General features: G+C 42.7%; 1 protein-coding gene and 1 long non-coding RNA gene across 2 annotated transcripts in view; one reads left to right on the forward strand and one right to left on the reverse strand.

Annotated features, from left to right (window-relative positions):
• Window positions 1–24,791, reverse strand: part of csmd1a (CUB and Sushi multiple domains 1a) — an 880,611-nt gene that overhangs the window by 318,842 nt on the left and 536,978 nt on the right. The gene's annotated exons all lie outside the window — the stretch shown is intronic.
• Window positions 11,905–13,597, forward strand: LOC137352190 (uncharacterized). The gene is made up of 3 exons (XR_010969649.1): window positions 11,905–11,985; window positions 12,659–12,734; window positions 13,524–13,597. It is a non-coding gene; the product is annotated as an uncharacterized lncRNA (long non-coding RNA).

Consider the following 24,791-nt stretch of genomic DNA (forward strand, 5'->3'; position numbering starts at 1 on the left):
TTTGAATACCTATCAAAAAACAGACTGCTTCATCAAATCCAAGTGAAGACTTTGAGTAGCATTTGATTATTTCCACATCAGAATACCTCATCCATCAGGAAAGTAGCCCACAAAGACAGGTAATTTGAAAAACACCATTTTTAAAACCGGTTAACTATTGTTATTTTTGAGTGTATGTGTGTGAATGGGAGAGTTAGATTAAAATAAGAAGTCATAATGTCTTTAGACATAGAAAAGGTGCTTGTATTGCTGAAGGTAGTAAAAACTCTTTTTCTTTACTTCCAAGTTTCATGTCATCTGCAAATTTCAAAGTTTTGCCCTGTACCAAGTGCAAGTCATTTAGTATATCAAAAACAGCAATTTTCCTAGTGCTGATGCCTAGAGAACTCCACTGTATATCTCCCTCCAATTCAAAAAACAGCCATTCATCACAACTCTATGTTTTCCATCCCTTAGCCAACTTTGTATCTATGCTGCTACTGCCCACTTCATCTGATGGGCTTCAATTTGTCAACAAGCCTAATATGTGGTACTTTATCAAGTACCTTTTGAAAGTCCATATACACAACATCAATTGCACTGCCCTCAGACACCCACTCTGTTAACTCACCAAAAAGCTCCATCAAGTTAGTCAAACATGATTTTCCCTTAACAAATGCATGCTAGTTCTCCTTTATTAGTCCATGTCTGTCCAAGTGGCTGTTAGTTTTCTCCCGCATTATTGTTTCTAAAAGCTTTCCCAACACAGACATAAAAGTGACTTGCCTATAATTTCTAGGTTTATCCATTTCCCCTTCTTTGAACAAGGGTGTACCATTTTCACTCCTCCAGTCCTTCGGTACCATCCGTGTATCTAAGGAGGATTGAAAGTTTGTGACCAACACCTTCGCAATTAGTACGCCTACTTTCCTCAGCAAGTTAAGATGCATCCCGACAGGACTCGGTGACTTAGGTCCTTTAAGTACTGCCAGCCTTTCAAGTACCTCCTCTTCATCTATTTTTATCTCATCCAGCATTTCAGCAATCTTCTCATTTACCATAGCTTTGGAAAAATCCTTGGTAAACACCATTGCAAAGTATTCATTTAGTACCTCAGCCATACCATTTGCCTCTACAAATAGATCTCCACTTTGGTCCTTAATTGGACCCACCAACCCTTTGATAAACTGTTAACTGCTAATATGTCTGTAGAAGACCTATGGATTCCCTTCTATGTTAGCTGCCAATCTATTCTCATACTATCTCTTCCCCATTTTATTTCCTTTTCCACTTACCCGTACTTTTTATATTCAGCCTGATTCTTCCTTGTCCTATCAAGCTGACATTTGTCATATGCCTCCTTTTTCTGCTTTATCGTACTCCAGTGATCTGCCTTTAGTTGCCCTCCATTTCCCCCCATGTGGGAATGCACCTATATCATCACCGATTTAAAGGCCAGCCATTGCTCCATCATATTTCTGCCTGCCAGTCTCTGACTCCAGTTTACCTCGGCTAGGTCCCTCCTCAATTTGTTAAAATTAGCCCTTGTGCTGTTAGGTATTTTTATTCTAGATTGCTCTTTGTAAGCTAAACCTTACAATGCTATGATCCATATTCTTGAGTCACTCCCTAACTGACATTCTTCACTTGGCCCACATCATTCCCAGGACTAGATCCAGCAATGCCTCCTTTCTCATTGGATGGGACACATACTGGTCAAGAAAATTCTCCTGAATAGACTTCAGAAATTCTTTGCCTTCTCTGCCTTCAACAGTCACTGCCCCATTCAATATTGGCATCGTTAAAGATTGCCATTGTCACAAAGCTATAATTCTTGCATTTCTCAGTAATTTCTTCAAATTTCTGTTCCTCTATCTCCTTTCCACTATTTGGTGACCAATAAAATATACCAAGTAGTATAATAGCTCCCTATTGTTTCCTAACTCCAATCAAATAGATTCTGTCTTTGGCCTCTCAAGAACATAATCTCTTTCTAGCACTGTATTATTTTCCTTAATCAAAACTGCTGTCACTCCTTCTCATTTTACTTCCCTATCTTTCCCTATCTTTGTAACCAAGAATATTAAGCATTGAATCCTCCCCTCTTTTGAGAGGTCTCAGCTATCGCCACTACATCATATTCCCAACATGCCTATTTGAGTCTGTAGCTGACCAACCTTATTAACCATACTTTCTGTATTTACATACACACTCCAAACCTAACTTAGACCTCTTTGTACTTTCCATGATCCCACTTATTCTGTATTATTTCTAACTCTATCTCTCTGGGTCCTCTGTGCCCCTTGTTTCTACTTTTTAATACTATATCTTGTTGCCCAACACTCTGCCGAGTTGATTTAAACCCTCTCCCACAAAGCGATTGGTCCCAGCTCTGGGGTTCAGGTGCAATCTGTCCATCTTGAACAGATCTTTCCTGCAGCAGAATTGGTCCCAATGTCCCAGGAATCTAAAGCCCTCTTTCCTGCACCATTTGTCTAGCCACACATTAACCTGCCATATCCTCCTATTTCTACTCTCACTAACACGTGACACTGGAAGTAATCCAGAGATTTGTGGTCTTGCTTTCTAACTTAGCCCCCTAGATCTTTGAAGTGACTGCAGGATCTCAACCCGCTTCCTCCCAATGTCATTGGTTCCAACATAAACCATGATTTCTGGCTCTTACCATTCCCCCTGCACAACGTTCTGCAACCTGTCTGTGATGTCTCTTACCCAGGCATCAGGGAGGCAATGTACCATTTCTCTCATGTTGTTGGTAGCAGAAATGCCTGCCTATCCCACTGACTATTGAGACCCCAATTACTAATGCATCCCTACACTTTGCTGCATTTGTCCCTCCCCCCTCACCAACCCCTATACAGTCCTTTGCCTCATGGTAGCAAGCTCAGGACTCCACTCCTTAGATGTATCGTCACCCTCACTGGTATTCACTGCTGAATATCAGTTTGAGAGTGTCACACTCCTGGATGATTCCTGCACTGCTTGCTTTTTCCTACCCTTCCAGGTGGCCATCTACTTGCTGTTCTGAAGTCTATCTGGCTGTGGGGTGACCATCTCCCGGAACCAGTAATCCAGTAAACATTCAACCACCCGTATGTCCTATAATGAATCCAGCTGCCCCTCAAGCTCTGAATCCCTCAGCATGAGTTCATGTAGTGTGAGGCACTTCCTGCAAGCATGGACTCTGGGACACATGAAATGTCCTGAAGTTCCCATATGGTGCAGGAATTGTAGATATTGGTCGCAGCTGACCTTCTATTCCAATTAGAAGCCTCAAATAAACTCCTTAGATATAAGTTGATTGTTCATATAATTGCTGTTAAGTCGGTCTAAACTACATTGCTATTTTCTAATCACTTCTCAGATTATTTACACAATCTGAACAAGAGCCAATGAGATAGCTAAACACAAAGATATGAGCTATCTAGATAATTAACCTTGATCTTAGAATCCTCGAAGTCAGCAGTTCCTTTAGAGTTGGGCACGAGAACAGCTTCCTCCTCTCCACTGATTAACAGAATTCAGAATTACAGAATTGTTACAGTACAGAAGGAAGCCATTTGGCCCATTGTGTCCACACTGGCTCTTCGAAAATAGCAACTTGCTTAGTGCCACTTCCTCGCCTTCTCCCCACAGCCCTGCACACTCTTCCTTTTCAGATAACCATCCAATTGCATCCTGAATGCCTCGATTGAACTTACCTCCACCAATCTCAGGCAGTGCATTCCCGATCCTAACTACTCACTGCATGAAAAAGGTTTTCCTCAATTTGTCATTGCTTTTTTTGCCACATGACTTTCAATCTGTGCCCCCTTGTTCTCGATTCTTCTACCAATGGGAACAGTTTTTCCCTATATGTTCTGTCCAGACCCGTCATGATTTTGAATACCTCTATCAAATCTCCTCTCAACCTTCTCCTCCAAAGAAAACAGTCCCAACTTCTCCAATCTATGTACGGAATTGAAGTTCCTCTTTCCTACACTCTCTCTAATGTCTTCACATCTTTCCTAAAGTGTAGGATCTAGGACCTAGATCTGGAAGCAATACTCCTGTTGAGGCCAAACCAGTGTTCTACATAAATTTAACATAACTTCCTTGCTTTCGTACTCAATGCCCCTATTAAAGTCTTGGATGCTGTATGCTATGAATTACTATCTCAACCTGTCCTGCCACCTTCAATAATCTGTGCAGACATACACCCAAGTCCCCCTGCTCTTGCACCCCCCACTTTAGAATTGCACCCTTTATTTTATATTGTCTCTCTGCATTCTTCACACCAAAATGAATCATTTCACACTTCTTGGCATTAAATTTCATCCGCCATTTGTCCACCCATTCCACCAACTTGTCTCTGTCCTTTTGAAGTTCTACACTATCCTCCTCACAGTTCACAATCGTATCATCCGCAGATTTTTAAATTGTTCCCTGTACGCCAATGTCTAGGTCATGACCATGTATCAGGAAGAGCAAGGGTCCTAACACCGAACCCTGGGGAACTCCACTACAAACCTTCCTCCAGTTCGAAAAACATCCATTAACCACGACTCTGTTTCCTGTCACTCAGCCAATTTCATATCCATGTTGCTGCTGTCCCTTTTATCCCATGAGCTATAACTTTACTCACATGTCTGTTGTGCAGCACTTTATCAAATGCCTTCTGGAAGTCCAGGTACACCACATCAACACTCTCTGTTACCTTATCAAAACACTCCAACAAGCTAGGTAAACATGATTTGCCCTTATCAAATCCGTGCTGGCTTTCCATAATTAACCCGCATTTGCACAAATGTCTATTAATTTTGTCCCGAATTATCGAGTATTTATGATCACCAAATTCTCAGCTTCCATTCTGTTTGCAATCCCAAGCTTTGTACTTCTGCAAACAAGTACCTAATGCATACCTTTTGAGAGTCAAGTTACAGTTGCTTAATCAGAAATCACAAAAAGCTTGTGGACAGGTCCAATACATAAATTTAAAATGGCTAATTAAATGTTAGCCTTTATCTAAAGGGGCTGGAATGCAACAGGGTGCAGGTGATGCTACAGTAGCATAGTGTTCTGGTCAGAACCCACCTGTAGTGCTGCATTCAGTTTTGGGCTTTGCACCTCAGTAAGGATATATTCACTTTGGAGAGACAGCAGTGGAGATTCACCAGAATAATACCAGGGCTTTGGAAGGTTAAATTATGATGACAGGTTGCATAGACTAGGCTTGTATTCCCTCAAGGACAGAAGATTAAGGGTGATCGAACTGAGTCATTCAAAATGATTAAAAGCAATGATAAGGTAGATAGAGAGAAACTATTTCTTCTGGTGGGGGAAGTCCAGAGCAAGGAAGCATAACTTCAAAATTAGAGCTGGATCATTCAGGGGACATGTCAGTAAGCACTTCTTCACATAAGAGGGTAGTGGAAATCTGGAAAACTCTCTCCCAAAAATTTGTTGAGGCGAGGTCAATTTAATATTTCTAAAATGAAATTGGTAGACTTGAGAAAGGAATGAGGGAAATAGAACCAAGTCAGGTAAATGGAGTTAAGAAACAGATGTAATCGAATGGTGACTGGAGCCTGCAGGGCTGAATGGCCTACTCCTGTTACTAAAATGAACTGTAGGAACAATCAGTTTTAATTCCCATTCTACCTGGTTTCTGCCAGATGGAGAGAGTGAAAGGACAGACAGACAGGAAAATAAAAGAAAACAATAAACTTTAAGAATAGAAGTAGTCTCATGATGAAAAAGATAGGCCCTCTATATAATATAATTCATTTGTGAACAAGGAACTCCACCAGTCAGATACATTGCATGAAAGGGTCAGGCACAAGTGAGCCTACCTCTCACTCTGCTCCCTGCTAACTTAAGTGCACATTATAGCTGAAAGAGTATACCATTGCTAATTCCAAAGGCAAAGGCAGAAGCCTGGGCTTTACAAAGGGAAAGGAAGCTGCCTGGGTCAGTGGTGGTGGCAGAGGTAGTGAGGGAGAAGAGGAAAGGAAGATGGAAATAATCTGGCCAAATTCTACGTCAAGAAGTGCACCTGCGAATACAAAATATAGTCATTAAGAATGAAGTTAAAGAGTTGCCATTGATTGCCTCTGAAATTGCTTGTACAGGGAATCAATGCAACTCTTGTTATACTATTCACCTCCCAATAATGCGTTATTTGGCTGACTCCCAAGTAAAGTGTTATAATGAGGTCCACTATAATACAATTTAGGAAGTCATAGAGGATGAGTTTTCATTGGTTAAAACTCCTGAAAAATGCAAAGATACACTTACATTATGTGCCAGAGCTGTTGCTACAAAGCTCGAAGCAGGCTTAAGAGCAATATAAAAAACACTAAACAAACAGGAACTATGTTGTAAGCAATAATCTCTCAATTGTGTACACTTGTTCAGCATTACTGGACAAATGTCCATTTCTGTGCAAAAGGGTAGAAGTTTATCTCGGGGGTAGCACTAAATGGGCGGGATTGCCCTGGCCGCCAGCTACATGCCCCACCTGATATTCAGTTCTGTATTATTATAGGTGGCCAATTCGATAGATGAATTTCGACCCCACAAATGCTCACTATTAAACCCTCACAACAAATGAAATCCTTTGATCACACACACAAATACTACATCTCAGCTGGTTTCTGAAATGGACATCATTTGCATTTTAATTGAAACTTCCTCAAAATGACGAACAATAGCCCTGTATGGTAGGCCGTACCTTAATGTACTGTTAGCAGGCTGCAACCAATACTAGATTTTAAAGTAAAAATGACGACCCTGTCTTCATACTGTGAAACACAGGAAATGCAAGAGTGAGAGAGGAGCATGGCAGGAGTGGAGAGAGAGGAGCACGGCGGGAATGGAGAGAGAGAGAGAGAGAGGAGCACGGCGGGAATGGAGAGAGAGGAGCACGGCGGGAATGGAGAGAGAGAGAGGAGCACGGCGGGAATGGAGAGAGAGAGAGAGGAGCATGGCAGGAATGGAGAGAGAGAGAGAGGAGCACGGAGGGAATGGAGAGAGAGAGAGAGGAGCACGGCGGGAATGGAGAGAGAGAGAAAGAGGAGCACGGCGGGAATGGAGAGAGAGAGAGAGGAGCACGGCGGGAATGGAGAGAGAGAGGAGCACGGAGGGAATGGAGAGAGAGAGAGAGAGAGGAGCACGGCGGGAATGGAGAGAGAGAGAGAGGAGCACGGTGGGAATGGAGAGAGAGAGAGAGAGGAGCACGGCGGGAATGGAGAGAGAGAGAGAGAGGAGCACGGCGGGAATGGAGAGAGAGAGAGAGAGGAGCACGGAAGGAGCAGCAGCAGAGCAGGGGAAAAAAATAAATAAAAAAAAAAAAAATCGAAATGTGACATCAGAGTGACATCACAATCAACATTGTAACAGAGCAAACAGAGCCGCGGGGTTGAGTATACAGGTAAGCTTTTAATTTAATTTAAATCAAACATAGCGTCAAACATCACAGGCAAGCAGGCAGGTGATTGGTTTGGGAAGAAGCTACCTGTTTGGTGAGTATCTGGTAAGTGATTAAGGTCCATTCTAATCCTAAGGTTTAAAATAGCAAAGGAACTAGTGGTAAGCTTAATAAAATATATTAAAAAGGAAAATAATTGAATAAAATAATTAAGTAGTTAATTAAAACAAATTAAGGATGGCAGGACAGGTGATGTGGCATGGCTGCAGCATGTGGAAGCTCCTGGATGCCAGTGTGATCCAGGGCAAACACATCTGTACTAAGCATTTGCGGCTCAAAGAGCTTTGGCTCAGAGTTACTGAACTGGAGGCCGAGCTGCAGACACTGCGACACATCAGGGAGGGGGAAAGTTACCTAGAAACTTTGTACCAGAGGCGGTCATACCCCTTAAGATGGGGTCTTCTGATTTGGTGAGTGGTCAGGAACCGGAGAGTGTGGCTGCAGCTGAGGCAGGTAAGGGGACCCAGAGGGCAGGATTGCAGGAGCCTCAGCCTTTGCGATTGTCAAACAGGTTTGAGATTCTTTCAATTTGTTTGGATGAGAGTGAGGGCTGCAGGATGGATGAGCAACCTGACCATGGCACCATGGTACAGGAAGCCATTCAAGTGGAGGGAGAAAAAAGGAATGTGGTGCTACTAAGGGACAGTATAGTTAGCGGGATTGACACTGTTCTCTGCAGCAAAGAGCGAGAGTCCAGATGGCTGTGTTGCCTGCCCGGTGCCAGGGTTCGGGAAATCTGCTTAGGGCTGGAGAGGAACTTACAGTGGGAGGGGGAGGATCCCATCGTCGTGGTCCATGTAGGTACCAACGACATAGGCAGGACAAGGAACAAGGTTCTGCATAGTCAGTATGAGGAACTAGCTGCCAAATTAAGATGCAGAACCTCAAAGGTAATAATCTCTGGATTATTACCTGAGCCAATTGCAAATTGGCATATGGCAAATAAGATTAGAGAAATTAATGCGTGGCTCAAAGACTGGTGTGGTAGAAGTGGATTCCAATTCGTGGGGCACTGGCACCAGTACTTGGGAAAGTGGTGGCTGTACCGTTGGGACGGTCTATACCTGAACCTTGCTGGGGTTGGTGTTCTAGCGAGCTGCATAACTAGGGAAGTAGAAAGAGTTTTAAACTGAATAGCGGGGGCAAAGGATCATATTTGGGAAGATATGGTAAATCAAGGAGTAGAGACAAGGCAAGAGAGAAAAGTATTAATATGGGAAATTATAAACAGACTGTGACAGGAAGGGACAGAGTGTACAAATCTAAGAGTAAATCAACAGATAAGTCTAGAGGTTACAAAAATAATAAAAGGACAACATTAAAGGCTCTGTATCTGAATGCACGTAGCATTCAAAACAAAACAGATGAACTGACAGCGCAAACAGAAATAAATAAGTACGATCTGGTAGCTGCTACAGAAACATGGCTGAAGGACGACATAGATTGGGACCTAAATATTGAAGGGTACATAGCATCGAGGAAGGACAGGAAGCTAGGAAGAGGTGGAGGGGTAGGTCTGTTAACTAATGATGGTATTAGCACAATAGAGAGGGTTGACCTAAGTTCAGCAGACCAGGATGTAGAAGCAGTTTGGGTAGAGATGAGAAATCATAAAGGCAAGAAGTCACTTGTGGGAGAGGTGTAAAGGCCCCCTAACATTAACCACACTGTAGGACGGGGTGTAAAGGAAGAAATAATGGCAGCTTGTCAGAAAGGTACAGTGTTAATTATGGGGAATTTTAACCTACATATAGACTGGAAAAAATCAGATGGGCAGAGGTAGCCTAGATGAAGAGTACATAGAATGTTTTCGGGATAATTTCTTGGAACAATTCATTCTGGAGCCAACCAGAGAACAGGTTATACTAGACCTGGTACTGTGCAAAAAGATAGGATTAATTAATGACCTCATAGTTAAGGCACCCCTAGGTAGCAGCGATCATAACATGATTCAATTTTACATCCAGTTTGAGGGAGAGAAGAATCAGTCCAAGACTAGTATTTTAAACATATATAAGGGCAATTATGAGGGCATGAAAGCAGTGCTAGCGAAAGTGAACTGGTAAATTAGGTTAAGGAACAGGTCAATAGAGATGCAGTGGCAGATATTTAAGGCGATATTTCTGAATATATAGAGTAGATACATTTCAACGAGAAAGAAAAATTCCAAGGGTGGGACCCGCCATCCATGGTTAAATAAAACAGTTAAAGATAGTATCAAACTTAAAGAAAAAGCCTATAATTGCGCAAAGATGGGAGGCAGGTAAGAAGATTGGACAGAATATAAAAAACAGCAAAGAATGACTAAAAGATTGCTAAGGAAGGTAAAATTAGAGTACTAGAGAAAGCTAGCTAGAAATATAAAGACAGATAGTAAGAGTTTCTATAGATATTTAAAAAAAGAAAAGAGTTAACAAAGTGAGCATTGGTCCTAGAGAAAATGAGTCTGGAGAATTAATAATGGATAATAAGGAGATGGAAGTTGAATTGAACAGATATTTTGCATCAGTCTTCATTATTGGGGATACAAGTAACATCCCAGTATTAGCTGTAAGTCAGGAAATGGAAGGGAGGGAAGAACTCAAGGAAATTGCAATCACCAGGGAAGTGGTCGTGAACAAATTGTTGGAGCTGCGGGCTCTGGGTCCCTGGCTCCTGATGGACTTCATCCTAGGGTCTTAAAAGAAGTGGCTAGTGAGATAGTTGATGTGTTAGTTTTAATTTTCCAAAATTCCCTAGATTCGGGGAAGGTTCCGTTAGATTGGAAAATAGCAAACGTAACTCCTTTATTCAAAAAGGGAGGGAGATAGAAAGTAGGAAACTACAGGCCAGTCAGCTTAACATCTGTCTTAGGCAAAATGTTAGAAGCCATTATTAAAGACATTAGAGCAGGGCATTTAGAAAAATGCAAGGTAATCAGGCAGTGTCAACATGGTTTGGTGAAAGGGAAATCATATTTAACCAATTTATTGGAGTTCTTTGAGGGAGTTACATGTGCTGTCGTAAAGGGGAACCAGTGGCTGTATTGCACTTAGATTTCCAGAAAGCATTTGATAAGGTGCCACATAAAATTTTATTGCAGAAAATAAAAACTCATGGTGTAGGGAGTAACATTTTGACATGGATAGAAGATTGGCTAGCTAACAGGAAACAGAGTAGGCATAAATGGATCATTTTCTGGTTGGCAAAATGTAATGAGTAGTGTGCCACAGGGATCTGTGCTGGGGCCTCAACTTTTTACAATTTATATAAATGACTTAGATGAAGGGACCGAAGGTATGGTTGTTAAATTTACTAATGACACAAAGATAGGCAGGAAAGTAACTTGTGAAGAGGACATAAGAGGGCTACAAAGAGATAGAGATAGATTAAATGAGTGGGCAAAGACCTGGCAAATGGAATATAATGTGGGGAAGTGTGAAATTGTCCACTTTGGCAGGAAGAATAAAAACATAGCATATTATCTAAATGGTGAGAGATTGCAGAGCTCTGAGACGCAGAGGGATCTGGGTGTCCTAGTGAATGAATCTCAAAAGATTAGTATGCAGGTACAGCACGTAATTAGGAAAGCTAATAGAATGTTATCGTTTATCGGGAGGGGAATTGAATACAAAAGTAGGGAGGTTATGCTTCAGCTATACAAGGCCACATCTGGAGTACTGTACACAGTACTGGTCTCCTTATTTAAGGAAGGATGTAAATGCATTGGAGGCAGTACAGAGAAGGGTTACTAGACTAATACCTGGAATGGGCAGGCTGTCTTATGAGGAATGATTGGATAGGCTAGGCTTGTATCTGCTGGAATTTAGAAGAGTAAGAGGCGAGTTGATTGAAACATATATGATCCTGAGGGGTCTTGACAGGGTGGATGTGGAGAGGATGTTTTCCCTTGTGGGAGAATCTAGAATTAGGGATCACTTTTTAAAAATAAGGGGCCGCCCATTTAAGACAGAGATAAGAACTTTTTTTCTCTCAGAGGGTTGTGAGTCTTTGGAATTCTCTTCCTCAAAAGGTGGTGGAAGCAGAGTCTTTGAATATTTTTAAGGCAGAGATAGATAGATTCTTGATAAGCAAGGGGGTGGAAGGTTACCAGGGGTAGGTGGAAATGTGGAGTAATCAGTTCAGCCATGCATTTATTGAATGGCGGATCAGGCTCAAAGGGCTGTGTGGCCTACTCTTGCTCCTAATTCGGATGTTCGTAACAAAGGGGAAGGCATTTGATAGGGCAGGAGGGATTAAATAACAAAGCTGTCCTGGGACAAAGGCAAAGTGTGTGTTAATGCTTGTGGTGAAAGACAAAGCATTAGTCCAGAGAGACTGCTAATAGTGGAATAATGAGCAGCTCTGACTACATGAAAAGCATGCACATGGTTAAAAGATATTTTTAAAAGGCCGGTCATGCTCTGTAGTTATTGAACTCAATGTTCAGTCCACAAGGCTAATTGACAGATTAGGTTCTACTCTTCGAGCTTGCGTTGATGTTCACTGGAACACTAGAGCAGGCCAAAGACAGAAACGTAGGTAGAACTTTCCAGAGAATTGTCACGTTTATAAATGCTGATTTACTATTTGCAGGAAAAAGTTCCTGGTTGTTATAAGTGATATAATTAATGCATGGTCATTATTCCAAAAGAAAGCTCCATGTTGCCCCTCTCGTGTCCAGTTACATGTACTGCATAGAACATGATTACTGCCAGGAGGAAGGCTGTTGGTCCATTTTGTCTGTGCTGGCTGTTTGCTAAAGCAATCCAAAAGTGCACTGTCCCATCCCCATAGGCCTGTGTCCTTTTCCATTTTAAATATTTATCCAGACTTCTCTTCAAAGAAACAATTGTCTCTACAATATACCCTGTGGCAAAGAATCCCATGTTCCAACAATCCTCTGTGTAAATATATTTCTATCACCCTGTCGCCTCACATTTTTGAAACTTTTTGATGGTTTTAATGTCCTTTCTACATTGGAGTACCAAAAACTGTACATAGTATTCTCATAGTGGCTTCCTTAATGCTTTGTATAAATAGATAATTTTTTTATTGAACATTATGTCACTATTTACAAATGATTTTTTAAAAATCTACCTGCACTTACACTCTCACGGAATTTTATATTTGAATCTCTAAGTCTCTCTGCTCATCTACAGCCTTCAATGTTGTTACGATGTTTGTTGCTGCTTTTCTTTTGTATTACAGGTGGGAAGTGCTGGGTGGCATGATTTGATGTGTTGGGGATGAAAGGAGCTCTCAACAGCTGTCAGTAATATTTCAGGTATGGGTTGTGAGGAAAATATGGCCTACATTGGCACAATTCCCATTCTCTCACCTATAAAGGCAAATTGTTGTGCTTTCCTCTATATTTTTGACCACTCATTTCCCCTGTCCCTTCATCTACGCATTACCCATTCCCATTCTACAATCTCATCACTCCACCTAGCTCTTCCACTGTGAATGATGCACTCAATCCCCTTCATTCTCTCTTCCCCTTTGCTCTGATCACCTTATTCTTAACCCTCCATTCACTCTTCCTCACTCTCTCCAATGGCAGGATAAGGGGCAAAAAGGACCACCACCTTCGACCAATTTTCTATCTTACCCTCCCTTCCTAACTGTTCCAACAAAAGGGCTTAGTTTTCCTTCAAAATTCAACCTTTGAGGAAAAATAAATCAAACTAGAATGAGGATAGAAATCATCAGTGTTTTGTTCTCTGTACTTGGATCTTGTGCCTTTATCAATCTTTCTCAGCCTACACCTCTTTTTATCCCAATCCATTGCTCTGAAGTCCTTTCTCTTAACTCCCCTTTATCTTTCTCTCAAATGTACTCTCAATCTCTTCTTTTTCTCTTAATCTTCTCTGACACACCTCCCTCAAATTTATTCTCCCTTTCTCTTAAATCTCTCTTTCTCAGGACCCTCCCACTCTCTCCCTTCCCATCCATTTCCCTCAAGAGGTGAGTATGTTTTCCAAATTTAACTTCTTTTCAAGAAATGAGCTGGTATGAGAAAAGACCTATGTATCTGTCTTCTCACTAATTATTTCTCTCCTCTTTTGTATTTTAGAAATTAGAACCACCATCTCAAATATGGAAGCCATTAGCATTGACCTTTTCCAACAGTCGACAAAAGCAGGTGGCGATAGTTAGCTTTGAAATTCAACTGGTGTTTTTTTAATTGAACGTTAGCATGAATGAAGACAATCTCTTGGTCATTCCTCACTCCATATAATTAATTTTCTGAAGTTCATACAATACAAAAGCTACAATGGATGCTTAATTAGCAGTGTCATTTTTTCGCACTCTGTTACACACGGACATTGACACAGCCTCTTTAAAAAACAGACAGTATAAATTTCAGCTCAATTAATCTATTCAGCAGAAAGACGAAGATTTTGCTTAAGGACAGCTGACTGAACAAACTCATACACCTGCTTCTACCTTTATTTTGGATGTTAGAAAATAAAGCAGATGAAATATATATATATATATAAAACATTTAGAGGGAATTGTTAGTACCCAGTGGTCAGATTGCACAATGAGAATAATGGATTTAGATAAGCAAAACTCGTACGAAATAAGGATATAATTTTAAAATGGAAAAGCTGGCACAAAACATGTGGCAAAAATGTTACAGCAGCAAGACAAGTAGCAGAATCATTTACTATTTCTTCTTAAATTCTTTGATATTTTCCTTTCCTCTTAGCTTTCCTAATTGTCTTTTTTAGCTATTTCATAAGCTCACCATATTCCCTTTTGTCATCTTCTATTTTGTTTATGTATTTTACGCATGACTTTTTCTTTCGAGTCAATTTTATCCTCACCTCTTCAATTATTCATCAAGTCTCAATCTTGGTTAATTTGTTGTAATTTTTAGTGGGATATATTTCACACAAACTCTATTGATCTCTTCTTTAAATTATGTCTACTCTTATTCTGCCTCTTTATCTGTCAATGTTTTCTCCAGTTTACCTCCCGTAGTTCCATCCTCATTCCATCATAGTTGTCTACTACATTGGTCTTTGTAATACCTATATCTGCCTCAATCATTACCTTAAACCTTACTGCATTGCTATCACTACTCCACTGGTGTTTTCCCATGTTTAATTTTCATATCTGCTTCTGTTCATTTCTGAGTTGGTTGACCAGTTCCTTGTTAGTCTCTTAAATATTGGGTCAGAAAGGGGTCTTGTACACACTGTAAAATCCACACTGCCTGACTCCCCTTTCACTCTCTCCCCCTGCCAATTTATTTGGGAGTAACTGAAATCCTCCATAAATCTGATTCTGTGTTTTTACTCAATTCATTGACTTGCTTACATATTTCTGCCTCCACTTTTCCACTATTGCAGTAAACCACTAATAGTATGACTGATCTCCCATTTGGATTCTGTTTTTATCCCTATGTTAGTTTCTTCCTTTCTTGCTACTGCCATTATGTTATTTTTGATTAACACAGTCTCTCACCATGCCTTCTTCCTGCTCTTTTTCTAAATATAGTAGAATTGCAGGGCTATGGGGAATGAGCAAGGGATTGGAACACATTGGATAATTCTTTCAAAGAGTCGACACAGTCATGCTAGTTTGAATGGCCTCCTTCTGTGCTATATGATTTAACTGTTAATACTGTCCAGTCTGCAGCCATGTTTCTATTATCCCTATGACATCTGTTTCTTCACCTAATTACAGTTTCCAATTCTGCCATTTGGTTGCTGAAGCTCTGTGCATTGCTACACAGGCAATTTAATATGCTGTTACTTTTCATTAATTCTGCTTCATTTTTTTTATCAGGTATTTTATTTTTTTCCTATAAAATGCAGTAGCAAGTTGCACACAAGCTCCCACAAACAGCAATGTGATAATGACCAGATAATCTGTTTTTATGATGTTGATTGAGAGATAAATATTGGCCAGGATACCGGGAATAACTCCGTGCTCTTCTGCAAAATTGTACCATGGGATCTTTTACATGTACCTGAAAAGGCAGGCAAGGCCTCTGTATAATGTCTCATCCAAAAGATGGCATTTCCGACAGCACAGCATTCCCTCAGTACTTGATTTTTGTATTCAAGTCCTGGACTGGGACCTTAACCTGGAACCTTGTGACTCAGAGGTGAGTGCGCAACCCACTGAGCCATAGTTGACACCTCTGACCTTTAACAGCTTAACGCCGTTTCCACAGTCCTATTTAACCTTTCTACTAGGACCTTGGTCCCAACCCAGTTCAGATACAGTCCATCTCAGAGGTAAGCTCCTTCCTGTCCCATGCTGGTGCCAGTCTCCCATAATAGCTGTGTTTAAGATTATGAAGTGGTTTGATAGTGTCGTGTTACGACTAGGTGAGAAAGAGGTCTTGAGTTCCCATTCAGCCTTCACCTAGTCTTACTGTAACAGGGTTTAATTTTAAACACACCGTGCTTTTAGCTCCCCCTTGGTGAATCCTTGTTCACCACTTTTGCTAGGTTTGAAGAAGAAAGATTGAAATTTATTAAATTTAAACTTAAACTCTAATTTGGTTGATGCTTATGGATACACAACGCGCCCACGCTAGCATGCATATGCGATATACATATGCAAATGGGGCAGAAAGAGCAGAAGAAAAATAAAGTGGAAAGGTTTGAGGCAATATCTGAAGAGTTGTTGTTATGATTCTTCGAGTTCACTGCAGAAGCCTGATTGTAGGTCGATCTTGCTTTTCATTGGGGCCCAGTATTCTTCTTAAACCTTGTTCTCTGTTGGAGACTTTTCTCTCTTGCGGTTCATGTGTCTTAGTGGATTCAGTTCCATGAGAAAGAGATGGGAGCAGACAGAAGAGGCTGTGGCGAAACAGGCAAAATAGGTCTTTTCAATCCAGGAGCAAAGAGCTTTCTCCAGGCTTTCAGTGAAAACTCTGCAACAGCCAGTTAGTCATGTGATTAACTGGTCTGACCACGTCTGTTTATGGATTGAATTGGAGCAGGGAATAGCTCCTTTGTCTAGAAGCACTGTCTGCTAATGGGGCCTGGCAACCCCTTGTCACAGGCCTTCTCTTCTTCCCAGCAACAATTTGAAATTTAACGTCCACATGGCGAAATTAATGTGCCTCATTCTTGGCAGGTGGGGGCCTGCATGACTGTAGACATATAGATGTTTCTACTTGTGGGTGAGACCAAAACTAAGGGCCATAACTTTGAGATATTCATTAATAAATTCAATGGGGAATTTAGGAGAAACTTCTTTACCCAGGAAATTGCTTGAATGTGGAACTCACTACCACATGGAGTAATTGAGGTGAATAGTATAGATGCATTCAAGGAGAAGGTAGATAAGCACATAAGGGAGGAAAAAAACAGAAGGATATGTTGGTGGATTAGAAGAGAGGTAGGAGGAGGCTTGTGGGGAGCCTAAACACCGGCATGGATTTAGTGGGTCAAATGATCCCTTTCTGTGCTGTAAATACTTTGTAGTACTTTGGAATATGGAACCCCTCTTTCTAACCCCTCATTCTTTCAACCAGGCATTTACATTCCTTACTTGTTTATCCCTTTTCCAATGAGCATGTGGCTCAGGCACTAATGCAAAGATTACCATCATTGAGGTCCTAGCTCCTGATCCATCCATAGCAGGATCACCTCCCTCTTCTTTCTTCTGTCATTATCGCCAACACAGACCATCACAATTGGAATTCCCCCTCCCCTATCAAGATCCATTCTGGCTGCTTTGAAATATCCCTTTGCCTGACACCGGGGTAGGCATCACCCCTCTCTAGACTCTTGATTGTGTTTGCAGAGGATACTGTCTAACCCTACTATTGTTGAATCCCTTTCTATTCTGCTGCCCCTCATGTGTGATTCTTCTCTACTCTGTTCCCTGTGTTTGAAAGTCTCATTTGTAGCTTAACAACCAGAATAAAATGCAGTATTCAAGGTGTGATCTGACCTTAGCACTACATAGTTAGATCATGACTTTCTCTGACTATACTCTTCTGGCTATATGGTTCAAGATTCAATTGGCTTTTTTAATTGCTGCTCAACTTTGATTGGGCATGTTGAGTGTTGAATCTATTCTGACTTTCGGTCTTTTTCAATTTCATTCTTAGTTACTTCAACATTACTCGGAGTATATTTGTCACCCAATTTTTCTTCTTTTGAGAAATTCTTTGCAGTGTCCACATTCAGTTTCATCTGGCACTGTTCTGGCCATTTGCATATTTTATCATTTTTGAGCTGCCTCTTCTCATTCTGTTGCCTCTCCTAATTTGGCATCATCTGAAATTTGACTAATTTGCACTGAGTGTTTCAATCCAAATCAAAGTGAATGTAAATTTGCATAAGTATTTATTGCTGAGGTACATGGATTAGTCAAATACACTCAACAGCTATCAAGAAATATCTTAGTAAAGTAACCTTCTAGTAATTGAAATACTGGCTTTTTGTTACTTGTTCTTGTGACATGTGCACATCAGGATGCTAATATGTAGTTCTGAATTAATTAGTGTCATTTAGTTAAAGGAGCAATTTTTTTTAGATACAAGGATATTCAGCTGTATGCTTTTAAATATAGAACTTATCCCATAGCAGGGGTTGGCAATGTGTCCATACATGGACACCAGTGTCGTGGTAAAAGATTTTGAGGTCCGTGACTGGTCATTTCAGGAATGAGAAATTTCCCATTGACTTCTTCTTTCCAGACAAGTCCGACTTAAAAAAATTCACAGCTGTCAGTTCACAACTGACAGGTTTTTTGAGTGGGAACAGGGGTTTCCAATTGGGACAAGGTCGGGGTTTTCAGAGCTTTCCAATTTTTTTTACAAAAGCCCACCAAAAACCACAAACTTGTCCTGAGTTTGGAAGCCGCTATTCCTGCTGTCTGAAACTGTGAGCTGTGAATTTTTTTAAAAATCTGACCAATCACAAAGCAGCTCTGGGGAGCGATCCCACTCTCTGCAACTGGCACAGCGGGAGAAGTGAAGGGGGAGAGGGGGAAACAGGGAGTGGGAAAGGGGGAGGGGGAAAGGGGGAGTGGGAAAGGGGGAGAGGGAAAGGGGGAGAGGGAAAGGGGGAGTGGGAGGAGGAAAGGGGGAGTGGGAGGAGGAAAGGGGGAGTGGGAGGAGGAAAGGGGGAGGGGGAGGAGGAAAGGGGGAGGGGGAAGAGGAAAGGAGGAGGGGGAGCGGGAGGGGGAGCGGGAGGGGGAAAGGGAGAGGGGGAAAGAGGGTGTGGGAAAGGGGGAGGGGAAAGGGGGAGGGGAAAGGGGGAGGGGAAAGGGGGAGGGGAAAGGGGGGGAAAGGGGGGAGGGACGGGGGAAAGGGGGAGAAGGGGAGGGGGAGAAGGGGAGGGGGAGAAGGGGAGGGGGAGAAGGGGAGGGGGAGAAGGGGAGGGGGAGAAGGGGAGGGGAGAGTGGGGTTGGGAGAGTGGGGTTGGGAGAGTGGGGTTGGGAGAGTGGGGTTGGGAGAGTGGGGTTGGGAGAGTGGGGTTGGGAGAGTGGGGTTGGGAGAGTGGGGTTGGGAGAGAGGGGTTGGGAGAGAGGGGTTGGGAGAGAGGGGTTGGGAGAGAGGGGTTGGGAGAGAGGGGTTGGGAGAGAGGGGTTGGGAGAGAGGGGTTGGGAGAGAGGGGCAGGGGAGAGGGGCAGGGGAGAGGGGCAGGGGAGATGGGGAGGGGGAAAGGGAGAGGTGAGGGGGGGAGAGGGGGAGAGGGAGAGTGCAGAGAGAGAGGGGGAGAGGGGGAGAAGGAGCGGGGAGGAGAGGGGAGAGAGGAGTGGGGAGAGGGAGAGGAGAGAGAGAGGGAGAGAGAGGAGAGAGGGGGAGAGAGATGAGCGAGGGGAGAGAGAGAGGAGAGGGAGAGAGAGAGAGGAGAGGGAGCGAGAGAGAGGAGAGAGGGAGAGAGAGAAGAGAAGGAGGAGAGAGGATGGGGAGAGAGAGGAGAGGGGCAGAAAGAGATGAGGGTGGAGCGAGAGAGACAGAGAGAGGAAGAGAGACAGAGGGAGAGAGAGAAAGGGGGGAGAGAGAGAGGGAGGGAGGGAGGGGGAGAGAGAGTGGGGAGAAAGAGATGGGGGACAGAAAAGGGGGGTGAGATAATGGGAGGACAGAGAATAAGGGGAAAAGAGTAGGGGGAAGGGGAGAGAGAGAGTAGGGGAGAGAAATAGGGATGAGAGAAAGAGAGGAAAGAGGGCTGGACACAGAGAGAGGGGAGAGGGAGAGGGTGGAGAGATCGGACAGAGATGGACACAGAGAGGGGATAGGTATTGACAAAGAAAGGGAGGGACAGAGAGAGGGAGAGAGAAGAGATCACGATCACATCTGATAGATGAACATCTACCTGGATTCTCTGCATCGCTAAAAGTGTGCGGGCAGACATTGACTACTTGTGCAAGCAAAACTATGCCAGGTATCTCACTAAAGAGAGAAATGCATTTTAAATCAGACTGTGTTTTAATGACATTGGGTTGGCGATACACTTTATATACAAATTAATTGCCCCCACATCCATGGCTGAGTCAATAATTATGTCAAATGTCCATGGTGCAACATGTTGGTGCCTATCCCTGTCCAATAGTGAAGGGAACAAGTAACTTAGATGCGCATCAGCCACCAATAAAGCAATCTATACTGAAAAAATTATCATTGAGTATTCTACTCATACCATCATTATGGAGCATGAACCCACGAACTTCTGATTCAAGACAAGAGTGCCACCACTAAGCCAAGGCTAACAACTAACTTGGACGAGAGGTAAAATCCGTGACATATGTCACACATTCATGGTTTCTCAGGACTGATTTCAAAATGCCACTGGCAGAGATCGGGGAGCAGGTTCTGCACCCACCCTCTTGGTTGCAGAGAGATCACAGTTCATTAACACAAAACACAAAGGAAGTGAGGTGTTTCACAGCACCAATGGTAATAAAAGGAGAAAATGTTGGAAATGCTCATCAGGTCTGGCCGAGAGAGAAACAGAGTTAACAGGCTGAATTTTCGGCAGGCATCAGAACCCTCAAAATGGAGGCGCCCTCTTGAAGATTTCTAAAATTTTTAAAAATAAATGAAGCTACAGCTGCCAGGTGATCATTGTGGAGGCAAAGATTCTGGCAGTGACACCAATCTGCCCGCATGTGGGCACTTCATCGAGCCAGAATAGCTACCCACTGTTGCCAGGGATCACCTCCGAGATTCTGTAATTTTTCTCCTGACCCTGCATCCAAACTTGTCTCTGTGGAATCAGGAAAATTCAGCCCAATCTTTTAGGTTGATAACCCTATGTCAGATGTTGTTGAAGCTGTTCAGTACTTTTTGTATTTATTTCACATTTCCAGCATCTGCTGTACTTTGTTCTTGTACCAATAGAAGTATGTATGTTGGGGAAAGTGAGAGGCCACTTAATAGCAAACATTTCCTAAACTTCATCTGCCCCTTCCCAAGTGGTGTAAATCTATACTGCATTCCTGAAACGTTGAAGAATTGGGCAGGCTAAGGGAACTATTGGTATGTGTTCTGACAGATCTGCAGTCTGACACTGTTTCCAAGGCAACCTGTCCAGTGGCAGCACGATAAATTTAATATTGCGCCTGTCACTGTACTTGACCCAGGGATAGTACAAGAGCAGGAAGGACTGGCTTTATTGAGAGTGAGCTACTCCAAGTGTAATACATATGTATTTTACACTGAACAATATACAAGGAAGGGATAGATAGACTGATAGGAAGGTTGATAGATTTTAAATGCTACCCTCGACTGAGATGATTTTATTTAAAATGAAACCAACTGAAAGCCCCATAGATGTTGAAGTCCCGTAGATGAGGGACAGTGAAAACAGTCAAATCTGGCATTTGAATAAAATACTGGACTGGAATTTAGGCCAATAACAGTCACTTTGCATCATGCAATCGGTTTGGCATCTGATATTTGGCAATATTATCTAGCACTAATTTAAAATAAAAAGTAACATTAGTGGCTTAAAGATACCCCATGACCCATGTCAATGAGGTGCCATGCACTTGTCTGTAATTTATTTCTTACCATCACTGTTGAATAGTTCACCTAACAGGTACAGTTTTTCTCATTTCAGTCTGTGCAATTTACCAATGTAGTGTTCAAGTAAACTAAATGCATACCAGTGTTGGTAGAGAGCTTTAATAACTCTGGTCATGTGACAGTGCATGTGTAAAAATGAGGTCAAAGCTAACCCCCAAAAATGAGTGGGTTGGGGTCGTGTGAGATGTTAAAATTTTAAAATCACAAATCTGACCCCAACCCAGTTTAATGGCAGCTGGATAGACAGAGGGCAGTTTCCATGAGTGGGGATGTCAATTTAAATATTATAACAAGGTTGGGAGCCTCTGACTTAACCAGTTTGCAAGATTAACTGTGGACAGTCAGGTTTTCCAGGCCCTGGGAAACCTGACAGCTCAAGGGAGGTGAGGGCATCTTCAAGGAGAAGCTAAGTTCCTTTAAAGCACTGCTTGTGAGCCAGGAGGAACAGGAGTGCTTCCCCACTGCACTCAAGTTTATCCTCCTCACTTGGATTGGACTCTCCATACTAAGATCCCTGGAGGTTGGAGATCATACAACCTGCCCTTTCCTGGTTTGCGGATTGGGCACCGCCGCCACCCCCCGCCCCCCCGACCCCCACCCCGCAATTGGATCCCTCCCTAGTGTTAGGAATTGGATGCCCACCCCACTTCCCAATAGCAGTAGCAGGCTTCCTACCTGTGGCTGCAGCTTACTTTCGAGTGTTTCCCGCCCTATTGGAAGCCAAGCCTGACAATCAGACTGACTTCCAAGCAAGGTTCCTGGCAAAGAACAAAGTTAAAACTTCACAGCATGCGGTGAAACTGTCTAAAACTCTGCTCCACCTACGCAACCCACCCCACCCATCAATATCAGTGCCGATATAACAGAATTCTGATCAGGGGTTGATAGTCTTTTGTAGTTTACTCAATAAGCACATTAGATGTCAGGAAGACACGATAATAATGCAGTGGTGAAACATTAGCTGTTGCTGTGCACACCCAGTGAAAAATTAAATAAAGCAGAAAGAGTGGGTCTAAACAATGCAGGCCTTGATCTAGTCAATGTGAAATGCACTAACTCTTAAACTTTGCATATGTATGGTTAGTATCCTACCTAGTGATTAACTGATATTACAATATTTTCATTTCACTGATAGTGCACAGTTATGACACGTGCTGTTGCAGAATCTGCTCCATTGGACAAATATAAAGCATTTAACTGTCTTAATGAAGACCATGTGTTTGCACTGACTCCAGAATAATTAGCTTCCCGATCTCCTGACTCCCTAAAGACTGTCCACCATCTACAAGGCACAAGTCAGGAGTCTGATGGAATACTCTCCACTTGCCTGGATGGGTGCAGCTCCAACAACACTCAAGAAACTTGACGCCAACCAGTACAAAGCAACCTGTTTGATTGGCACCCTGTCCACAACCTTCAACATTCACTCCCTACACCACTGACGCACAGTGACAGCAGTATGTACCATCTAACATCTGCAGCAACTCACCAAACTCTCCTTTGACAGCACCTCCCAAACCCACCACCTCTACCACCTAGAAGGACAAGCGTAGCGGATGCATGGGAACACCACCACCTGCAAGTTCCCCTCAAAGCCACGCACCGTCCTGACTTTGAACTATATCGCTGTTCCTTCATCATCACTGGGTCAAAATTCTGGAACTCCCTTCCTAACAGCACTGCGGGTGTACCTACACCCCAAGAACTTACATCGCACTTCTCATTTCCTCAGGATGTTTCAAAGCGCTTCATAGCCAAGGAAGTACTTTTGAAGTTTATTCACTATTATAATGTAGGCAAATACAGCAGTTAATTTGCACACGCCTAGGTCTCACAAACAGCAACAAAATAAATGACCAGATAATGGCCTAGAAATTTGGCCAAGCAACACCTGTTTATTGGACATTAAATGGACCCCTAATCCTCCAATATGACGGGCAGGAATTGTACGCTCATTATATCTTGGGAATGCCACCCACCGTATTGGTAAAAGCCAAACAATTGGCACGCATGCCCATGCCTGGCACAGGTGTTACCCCTTTGGGTATACAAGTAAGGGGACTAATGTCTGTTGGCGACCCTCAGTACAAGCTGGGTTTGCCCTGAGGCAGCCAGCACAAGCTACACTTTAAAAAAAGGTCTATATGTGGCCTAACAGGTGCATTTTAAATGGACTGCTGCAAGCCGCAAACAACAAGTTAAGCTTTTAAAATATACTTAGCAGAACATGGAGCAGGATTAATGCTAACAACCCCACATTCAAAGTACAGGGGCCACTGCTGGGCACCAATTCCAATCCCCCCAGATTGGTGCCACTTGCCCAGTCTCTCACAGCCATTTCTAACCCCCAGCCCGCGACCTCACAACCCAACCCCACCCATCCTCACTTACCAGAGAGCTGCAGCAATGTGGCATCAGACTGATTTTCCACCGTCCTTCACTGGTGAGCTGCCGAGAGCAACAAGTTTGATGGAAATAAGGTTCAAGCCCAATAGTGGGGTGTATCTCCAGGCCTTCCCATGCAGGTGCCGTGACTGTTCCTGAATTTCTAGCCCAATCAGTTTTAATGATGGTAGTTGAGGAATAAATCTTGGCTTGGACACCAAGCAAAGGAGGATAACCCTTATTTGTACTTTGAATTTATTATCTGCTGAGCATAATTTAAATTTAAATCATATTCTTAAAAAGGGCCAAACTCAGAAGGAAACACTTTCAATCCAAAATACCTGCCTTCCCTGCCCCCCCTCCAAACATTGTGAAAAATCAATCTTTCCAACCTGAGAGCAGAAGTTGTCCATTTTCAAAATGAAAAAGCAGTCAGCTGGAGACTTGCCATATCGAAAAACCCACTCAGCTGAAGCATGCCGTGGAGTCTGTCTTCATCCAGCTGTAAATTATATCCACTCAAGCTCCAGCTGATTCCAATTTCGGTTTTGGTGATCTTTATGCTGGAGAATGCAACTTTTGTAGGCTCCCAGCATCAGTGTAAAACAATCCCAGGTCACGTTACACGCGGAGCAAAGCTCCCTTTATTCTGCCCCCGACAAGGCTGTCAGCCGCACACTCAGGGGAATGCCTGCTCTTGCATCTTGTTCATTTCCCACCAGCCATCCTGTGGTCTTTCTGAATGGGATTACCAATTGGTGCTCAATTCACGACAGTTTATGCTATTTACCTATGCCCACTTCAAGCTTGGTTGTTACAGTCTAAGCTCATTTCAATTAGATCCCTTACAGCCAGTGGAGTGAAGAATCTTTTATTGCTAAACTCTACAGATATTGGAACCCAAATCTCAGAGATTAAAAGGCCCTGGGTGAAACCCACTTTACC

Source organism: Heterodontus francisci, chromosome 3 (genome assembly GCF_036365525.1).
Source record: "Heterodontus francisci isolate sHetFra1 chromosome 3, sHetFra1.hap1, whole genome shotgun sequence".
In the NCBI taxonomy this organism is placed as follows: domain Eukaryota; kingdom Metazoa; phylum Chordata; class Chondrichthyes; order Heterodontiformes; family Heterodontidae; genus Heterodontus; species Heterodontus francisci.